Source organism: Cavia porcellus, unplaced genomic scaffold (genome assembly GCF_034190915.1).
Source record: "Cavia porcellus strain 051 isolate PalLab524CR breed Dunkin Hartley unplaced genomic scaffold, mCavPor4.1 scaffold_14, whole genome shotgun sequence".
NCBI classification, from domain to species: Eukaryota; Metazoa; Chordata; class Mammalia; order Rodentia; family Caviidae; genus Cavia; species Cavia porcellus.
Window position 1 is genome coordinate 56,819,428 of NW_026947497.1, and position 9,913 is coordinate 56,829,340.

Sequence of the window (9,913 nt, forward strand, 5' to 3'; positions counted from 1 at the left end):
AAAGGTTTAAGATTGCCCAGTGTTCAAGCTATATCATAGGCACTGTTGGCAATTTTTAGCCAGATTAACAGTGAGACTCAAGATCCCAAAGCCTGTTTTAAAAGTCTGGAATCTCAACAGAAAGGAAACATAGTCCAAAGTTGAAGGAAAGGAGAACATGTTTGCTAAAAAGATTAACATTAAACAAGCCAAATATTTTGTACAAAAACAAGAATACAATTATCCTCAGCACCCCACCCATCACAGGATTAAAGGCACAAGACAGAAATCTTTCATTTGAGAAGAGCTTTCCTAGTACACCTACTGTTTCAGAGCTGCCTAAGGGTGTGTCTGAGTCAGCCATGCATGCGCACAGAGCTCTCTGCAGCCACGGGTTTGTCATCATCGTCATCATTGTCATTGTCATCGTCGTCATCATCATCATCATCATCATCATTTTCATCATCCTCTCATCCACCCATCCCACTCTTCTGCTCCTGTGAAAGCAGGCATTTGACCGTAATGGATCATCTTCAGCATCCATGCCTATGTGATCCGATGATTCACTTTGACCTCCTCTAAAGCATGCAAATCTGGTTTTCATGTGATATTGTACTGAACTAGGCTACTTCTATCAGAAAAAGCAGAAGAAAACATTTTTTAAGCAAATTCACAAGTGGCATGGGCTTGTTGGATATTCTGTGATGCTCAGGTAAACATCCAAAAACAGGTTAGCCAGAGCATAAAGAGGGCTCAAGTCCCACTGTGGCACTTTTGCACATTTGCACACTGCTTGTCACTCATTTTGCCAGGTGAATAAACACATAGATTGCTTCCTGTATCCCTCGTGGAAAGATACTGAGATGTACAGCCAGATATTATAATGCTAACTTACAAATTAACAGTAGAAACGCAAGGCATGGACTCGCTGGATCCAGGATTGGGCCTGGAGGAATTAAGGGGAAGTTATAAACAGTTGTTCTTGTTGTTAAAACTAGCTTTTTAGTGCCAAATAAAATGTCAGGCTTGCACTGATAGTGAGCAAGGGAAACAGAAAGTGAGTACAGGATGAAGCAGACCGTTGGTACTCAAAGTGCCCCAGTCCAAGAGTTCTGGCCTCGAGCTTCCAGGGCCTGGGTTACCTGCACTTCCCTGAAAATATCTTTCTCAAACCAGAACCAACTTTCAGTGTTAAATGTAGATGCTGAGCTGCACGTAATGAAAACAGACTATAAAATACCATACCAAAAGTAAGTAAAGCAACCATTGTTAAATGAAAGTTTACAATAGCAATAAAGCTGCTCACTGATCAGCCCAGCTGGTTGCTTGTTTATTATTTTTAAAGAAAAGCATCATAGATTCAGAACCAAAAATCTATAGCAAGCAAGACTTTCAAGAACAAAAATAATGTGATGGATCAAATTCCTCAATTTTCATGTGCATACAAGGATTCTTCCGGGGCAGTGGCTGGTTCAGTTAGCTCTTCTCACTTCTCTTCTTCAGGAGGTGCTGACTGCAGGATCCTGAGATTGGTGGCACTCACCATCCAGGTCTGCTCAGTGGGTACAGGGAAGGAGACAAGGGGGCTGCTCACCTGGCAGAACTAGCTTGGAAATCTGTGCTTTCACAGTAATTAGAAGAATCATCAACTGCCTGGCAGATTACCTCAGGTCCCTGACTTTTCAGTTTTTATTTCATATGTGATAACTTTAGACATATAATAGTCTCTGTTTACAATTAGCAGCAATATGTGATGCCTACATGTTTGTATTTAATAAGCACTTTCATTATATTTTTATTTTATTATACATTTGCTGGTAATGTTTCAATGATTTCATACATCATGGAATGACCAAATTAAGCTAATTACTTTGTGCACCTCATCACACACTTAGTATCTTTTTATGATGAGAACACTTGTGCTATTCCTCGTAGCTAGTCTGAGCTTTGTACCTCTAACACCTCCACATTCTCCACACATCGTGGCACCAGAACTGTCACGCTAATGTAGATTTCCTTTGTCTTTATTTCCACACATGTGTAAGGTCATGTGATATTTTTATGTGTATGGCTTGTGTTCACTGAGTACAATGCCCCCCAAGGTCATCTCTGTTGCCACCAATGGCAAGATTTATTTTCTTTTGCATGGTTAAATAGTATTTGACTATAGCCTATTATTCTTGTACTAGTACTAGTGATAGTACTAGTACTACTATTCTAAAATATGGCCACTGTGAGTAATGCTTCAATACATGTGAGAGTAAAGATGTCCCTTTGACACAGAGTTCTAATTCCCTCTCAGTTTACATGCAGGCGTTAAAATGTTGGCACATGCATATTATGACTCTGTATTTAATTTTGAGATCCTTATACATGGTTTCCCTCGATGGCAGTGCTGATTTACTGTTTGGAAGTTGGCTTTTCCCTGAAAGTTCCTGAGTTAGGAGTATCCCCCTCATGACTCCTCTGGGATGGGCCATGCCCTTCAGAAGAATGGGAGGGTTTGGAAGACTGGCTCGTCCTCTTTTTCTCTACTTGCTGGCTCATCAAGTGGGCTGTTCATCCCATTACCCATCCCGCCCTGTCACTGGCTTTGCCACAAGTCCAAAGATATGTGATCACTTAATTGTGAACTGAAACCTTCAAAACCGTAAGCCAAAATAACCTTTTGCTCTTTGTAAATTAGGTTGTTCAAGCTTTTCATGGTAGTGATAGAAAGCTGACTAATACACTCACCAACACCGTACAAGGGTTCCCTCTCTGCACGTCCTCCTCAGTGTGTTATCTTTTGTCTTTTTGATAAAAGCTACTCAGACAGGTATGAAATGATTTCAAATTGGAGTTTTCTTGATTGGATAGGTGAGGATTTTTCTCATGTAATTGTTTGCCATGTGCAAATATTCTTTTAAATATTATTTACTTGGGTTGATTGTTTTCTTGCTGTTGAGTTGGGGTCCTGACATGTTTTTGTACTAACTCTCTATCAACTATGTAATCTGCACATATGTCCTCTCATTCCATAAGCTGCTTCTTCCCTCTGCTGATGTTTCTGTTGCTGTACAGAAGCCGTTTAATTCATGTGACCTCATTTACTTATCTTTGCTTTTGTGGTCTTTGCTTTTAGGGTAATACCCAGAAAATCTCTGCCAAGCCCAAACATAGGGTTTCTCTCGCCTTATTCAAGTAGTTCTTTAGTTCTAGGTCAGATCTCTTGATTCATACCACATCATTTCTAAGAAATTATATATGAATTTTCCTTTTTTAAATTAAATTGTTGATATGTGGTAGTTATATTCTTTTATTTAGCATTACATTTTCGATGAAGCAATGTAAAATTCTATAAGGTAAATTTTCTCTGACTGTGGCAATTAGAATGACACACATGAAATTTCGTTGGAAGTCTATCAAGAAACTATACTTTTGTTAATTTTATTTGTTTGAAATTTTCAACATTTGCATTCTTATACTGCTTTGGATTTTCTCCTTGAATTTTGGTCAAAACCCTTATTTTGTAGAGTCAGAGGTGAAAAACATTCATTTGAATGTAGGATATAGTGAACAAGAAAATGCACTAAGTTACTTTTATACAGGTGTGACCCACAGTCCAGAGCTGTTGTAGTTAGGGGTTGTACACTGAACAATTAGAATCAGGATGTGAAGTTTATAATATTATTTTTATAATGGTCACCAGGAATTAACACAAGAAAATACAGGAAATCTACCCGCAAAGACATAGATTATTTAGTTAAGAGCCTAAATCCCACAGCAGTGTCCCACATGCTTCCAGATAAAAACCCAGAGCTCATGACAATGCCTCCCAGGAGTCCAACTGGAGGTCCAAAGCTTACAAGAAGGACTCACGCCAGTCTCTTTACAGAACGGTGCTGGGAAGGCCCAAAGGTCAGCGGTGGAAACCAGAAAGTCTATGCCAGCAGGATGGAGGAGCTGTGCTCGTGGGATAAGAGTTCTGTGCTGGACCCAAGAACTCACACTCACAACAAAGACCAGGCTGTCCTGAAAGGCACCACAGCCATCCTCAGTGACATGGAGGCCCCAAGCTCCTCCTACAAGCACAGTCAGGTACATGCCAGGAAGCAGCGTGATGAGTTCATCCTGGAGACCAAGCAGCACCTATCTTCCCTCTGGAGCCGGGAAGCAATGCTCAATGTGTGGACGAAAGCTTCTCCAGGAAAACCAACAGCTCAAACAGCAATTTGTAGGAGAGCCCACAATGCCTCAATGCAATAACGACTTAATGACTCAATCCTCAACACCTCCCTTCTTCTCCATCTATCCTGGCAACTTTCCTCAGGTGGAGCATCTTTGTTCAATGCCATGCTGATGTGATCCAGCTGGCATTAAGTTGACCACCAGTTCTTAATCCATAACAAAGGCTGTACAAAGAGTTAGGGGAGAAGCTGTGTCTCCTAGTGCGTTCCTCTTTCTGCAGTGTTTTGAGGCTGCAGTGGTGAAGGCGGAGGGATCTACTGGATTTACAGTCCCTGTGAGCAACTCTGAACAGTGATCTTGAGTTCACCTTTGAATAGCATCAGTCTCCATCCTCAAGCATAAAGTTTGCAACTGGACAGGCTAGCTATTAGATTTAATATGACTTCAGCAGTGTTACTTAGCTCTTAAATACTAAGGGCATGGATAACTACAAATTGTTTACTGACATGATCATTGACAGCAGTTAAAGGCTAAGTCTTACTAACAGAAAGATTTGCTAAAAAGAATTAACAAGGTCAGCTATGTAACCCTAATACAAGAGACAAAGATATATTGCTCTGGATTCTAAAGAATGCCACAAAATACCAGTTATACTGAGCATTTAAAACCTGGGGGCTCCAAACAGCACAATTTAAAAAGAACAGTAAAATTACTATGGGGTAGTGACCTTGCGAGATCGGTAGGCTTTTAGTGCCTAGCCCATCAAAACTGACACCATTATTGCAGATTCCTAAGTTAAAGGTCATTGGACTTATTTCCTTTAAAGAAGAGGAGGAATAGGAGGAGGAGGAGGAAGAGGAGGAGGAGGAGGAGGAGAGAAGGACGAGGAGGGGGAGGGGAGGAGGAGGAGGGGGAGGAGGAGGAAGAAGAAGAAGAAGAAGAAGAAGAACAACAACAACAACAACAACAACAACAACAACAACAACAACAAAGGGATACATTTTAGGCAAGATGTTACCAGAGGAACTTCAACTCAAAATGGTGTGTTTTCAAACTGAAAAACGGCAAGACCTTTTAAAAATATCATAATGCATCAATTATTCTCGAATAATAAAACATTACCATCTCCGAGGTAAGCTGGAGCACACTATCTTTTTCTGTTTACACCTTTGTTTCCCTTTCACTTTATTGTCCTCTGAGGGAATTTCTTCCCTCTGTTCTCACTGGTTTCATGTTCTTTGCAGCAGTTTGCAATACTACAGGGCTACATTTATGACTTTAATTTTCAGCATCATGTTCTTTCTGAATGCCAGTAAAATCTAACTTCAAAAACACAAAAGCAGGAAACAGCTGAGGATGCTACTTTAATTGTCCTATCCAGAACAGAAATAAACAAATTACCAATAATTGCTCATTTTAAAAACAATAATAACAAAGAACAGCCACAATGCTGATATCTTCATTCTACTTCTAATTAAGTTCAAAACATTTTAATTCCAAATATATCTAAAGGAAATTTAAGCAATGGCTAACTACTAATTGATTATCTAATAAGACGTACCTGGATTTTAAAAAGGCAATTTAAAATATACTGTGTATGAAAAAGTATGTTTACTATACCAACTAATTTTCTATTAATCCTTTGGGCAACCTGAAGTTAATTATAGTCAAATTACTTTTTTTAAAAAATACTATAGCATTTTGCAAACAAGAAAACACAACTGCTTACCATTGCTTTCAAATTTTACTTCAATTATTTGTCAGTTATATGATTTTTTCATTTATGAGTAGTAACAATATATGAAAACCAATTTTTGTATTCTCTGAATGGGCACAGTCCTGATATTACTCAGATGTAGACTTGAAAGATGTATATATTTTGAAACAAAAGTGATTTAATTGTCACTGTCTTGACAATACTTCTTCAAAAATAATCCTTTCCATTCTATGGCTTGCATTTTACGGTACAAATGTTATTCAAAAGTTTAAAGTTCTGTGTACTTTTATCACAAAGTTCCACACAGTTCCTCACTCACTTCAAGTCACAACTTCTCATTTCATCTTCAATTTAGCCAACACTTCTGCAAATTCAGTGCCTGCTCTAAATAGAACTGAGTTCAGTTTATCAGAAATATGATTTTTCATCTCCAGCTAATAACTTACATTTTTCTAAAATAACAACACAGATTACCTGAAATGTGTTAGTTTTCTGGCACAATAGAGAAGCAAAAGTAAAAAAAATGAACAGGTTTATTGAGTTGAGGACATGGAAAGGAGCACACAACCCATGGCAGCTGGGCTGGATACAGAGAGCCAGAGTTATATGATCTCTAACTGAAGTGGCACAGGGTGTGGATATTGATGATGTGTGAAGAATCGATTGGAATTCTCTGCACGTGCAAACAGGAAGGGGAGTTGCAATTAGGACTGAAGAAGAAGAAGGAAGTGGTAAATGTTCCCACTTTGGCCTTCCACCTCTTTAGACCACCACCATAATTGTACATTAATTTATACTGGGGCAGGAACCTTTCAACATGCAGATCAGAGCAGCACCGCACTGCTCCTGGAGGCCTCTGTTGTGCACTGGAATCTGCCTGAATCACTCTGTTACCAATTTTTACTTAGGGTGCAGCTATAGACAAAGCACATACATTCTATGGTATAAACACTTCTTTCAAAGACTCCGGCTTTTCACATCCATATCATATGAAAAAAGCCTTGTGAGAAAAACAGAAATTCCTCTCCCTGAGGAGATTGGAACTATATGAGGAAGTAAGAGACTGCTGTAAAACTGGATGCAATATTTTTGTTCCTGTTCACTGTTACCTGTGGAAACATGCTCCAGTGATGGAAACGCAGAGTCTGCAGGAGTATAAAGATCACTTTTTGTCCTCACTGTAGTCTGAGAAGTTTAAATTTTTAATCCCATGGAATTGTTACTGGAATTCTCGTGAGCTAATTTCAATCTACCACTTCCCGGGCAGCCCACGGTGAGAATAAAGACACTGACATATTTATAATTATGGGCAGCCAGGGATCCTAAGTTCGACCATGACCATGGTCCACCAGCACAAAGGCCTCAACCTGCGCCTAACCCAGATTACATTAATTTGTAAAGAGGGCAGTGGCTTGAGGATGATTGTGAGTGCTATGAGCCAGGCTTGCTAGGAGGCCAGAAAGCACCTCTGTAGTTTGCAGAGAGAAAGATATGCAGAAAGACCAATTTGCGTAACACAGATGAGGTAGCATTTAATGTCTTGAGGGCTGGCTCAGTTTCTGATGTGCAAACTTCTCTGCCTGGGAAGTCACAGCCTCTCATCTCAAGGCTGGAACCCAGCAGACAGCCCTGGAGCAGTGGTTCTGCCATCCCTCCTGGTTCAACCATGTTTAGGGAGACAGTGGGGTGTGGAAACATCTGTCACCTAGCTTCAAATGTTACACTTTAGCACCTCAGCTGGCCCTAGTTATGTTGCTTAGAGCCAATTGAAGGGAAAAGGAAATAGCCTAGCCAGCTCTGTACACATCAGCACATGGAGATAGGGCCAGATTTAGCAAAATAATTGCTCTATATTCAAGGAGAGTCGTCCAGCAGTTCCTCCACACAGGAGTGTATTGGGCTCACATGGAAGCCCCGCTGGGGAACTTCATAGACAATTACCTCTATGCATTTTCCTTTTATTTAGACCTGAGCTAGTGCACACAAAGCCCAAGTATTGCAAAATGCAAAAAAATGCAAAGACTCAAAATGAAAAACCCAGCCACATGAGTTGCCCCTGGAGAGTCAGCTGGGAACTCTAGACTTGGAATTTACTTGAGAGATAAGGGAATTTCTTGCACATTTGAGCCTGTACTTAGGTATCCAGAGTTGCATAATAAGAACACTATAAAATTCTATAGTGCTAACTGGGTAACTTCTCCTCAAAACTCACTCAAGATGTGCACTGAGAGAGCAGCAAAGAAGTTTGATTATCTCAGGAAACAAAGAAAAGAGCCAAAATTCAAGAAGAACAATGCTTGAGGAGTTGAATTAATGAAGATCTCATTAAGATGATTCTCTAGCAGCCAAAAGAGGAAGTCCTATGATGCCTCGAATGTAAGAGCTTTTTGTTGTGTAGGAAAAGTGCTTCAGATTCTCTCATTCTCCACACTTACAAATAAGGGATTGTATCTTGGACCTCCCAGTCTCAGTAGATTTTGTTTTGTTTTGTTTTTTGTTTTGTTTCTGGTACTACAATTTGATAGGGAATGCTAAGCTAAATCCTAGCCTTTTCAAAATTTTTTAAATCTTGAGACAAGCTTTCCTTAAATTGCCCAAGTTGGCCTCCAACTTGTGGTCTTCCTGCTTGGACAGTAGCTTAGTCTGAATTCTTGTTTATTTTTTAGTATGAAAATTGAACTTCAGACCTTGTGCTTGCCAGGTAGGCACTTGTGCTGCTGAGCTATATCCTCTGGCTCTGAATTCACATTAAAACAATTAGAAATATTATGCAGACAAAGGGGTCTTGATTACTTTCTCATTGTTGGGACAAAATACCAAACACAAAAGAGCTGAAGGAAGAGAGGTTTATTTTAGCTCCAAGTGTGCAGAGATGTCAGTCTGTGGTTGACTGGCTCCAAGGCAGGGAAGCCTGGCAGAGGAGAGAGTTTATGACATGGCTGGTGGGAAGTGAGAAGCACTAAAAGGTGCACCATGCCCACAGCGACCCACCTCTTCCCACCAGGCTTCCCCTCCCAACTTCACTCCCAGCTGTATCCCATTAGTGGACTTGTCCAGTACCTCACACCCATGGTCCGGTACCACAAACCCATCATTCAGTATCACACACCCATGATAAATGTACCTCCACAAACACCACCTATGAGTGCACAAGAAATAAAATAAAATAAATAAAATAAAACCTTAGTTTGTAAGCCTGTTTTATTCTGGAAACACATGTGTAATCCAAATCTCTTCTGTTTCAAAGCCATGTTCTCCATAAGAAATAATAGAAACTCAGATGATTTGTTCCACAGCACAAAAATATTCAAATAAATGTGGTTACAGTGTTGTAATACAGTACAAAACAATACACAAATTCTATATTTTCTTTTTTCCACTGTATATTTCTAGTTTCATTGTGCTATCATCTGGCATTGTGCATCTGATTTTGATTTTGTTTTGCATTCATTTAGCTATGCTGTTTTGGGTCTCTGTGGTCCATGTTTGAGAAAGTTGTATGTATAGAACGTTTACTATTTTTGTTAGGGAGAGTACTCTATAGAGTAGTCTAAGAAGTCTATTTTTGAAGAGTTTGTTCAACCCATGTCTAGAAGTATTTTATGAAGTAAGGATCAAAGTGGGAAGGACTCAGTGAATGAATAAAAGGTAGAATTTGAAAAAGTAACCCAAAAAATGAGACAGTGGGGAAAAGAATGAGATAAAATAGTCAATTGAGGAATAAAATGAAATTAATGGTATTAGATAAAAGTAACAGAATAGATAAGGAAAAAGAAATAAGGAAAAGAAAATAAAAAAGAAAAAATAAGAAGGAAAAAAGCATCAAAGGAGAAAAAAGAAAAAGAATAAAACCAAAACAAATAATAAGAAATAACACCGTAATTCTCTGTATTTTTAGGTGGTTTCTTTGTAACATTCCAGTCGTGAAATCTAGCAAGTCGTGAATTTCTCCACCTCACTTTATCACCTATAGCCTGAGGTGTCCCCCACTCTTCTCCAGAGAATGCTCTCTCTGCACACCCCAGCTGAGGCAACTGCCCAAGCTGA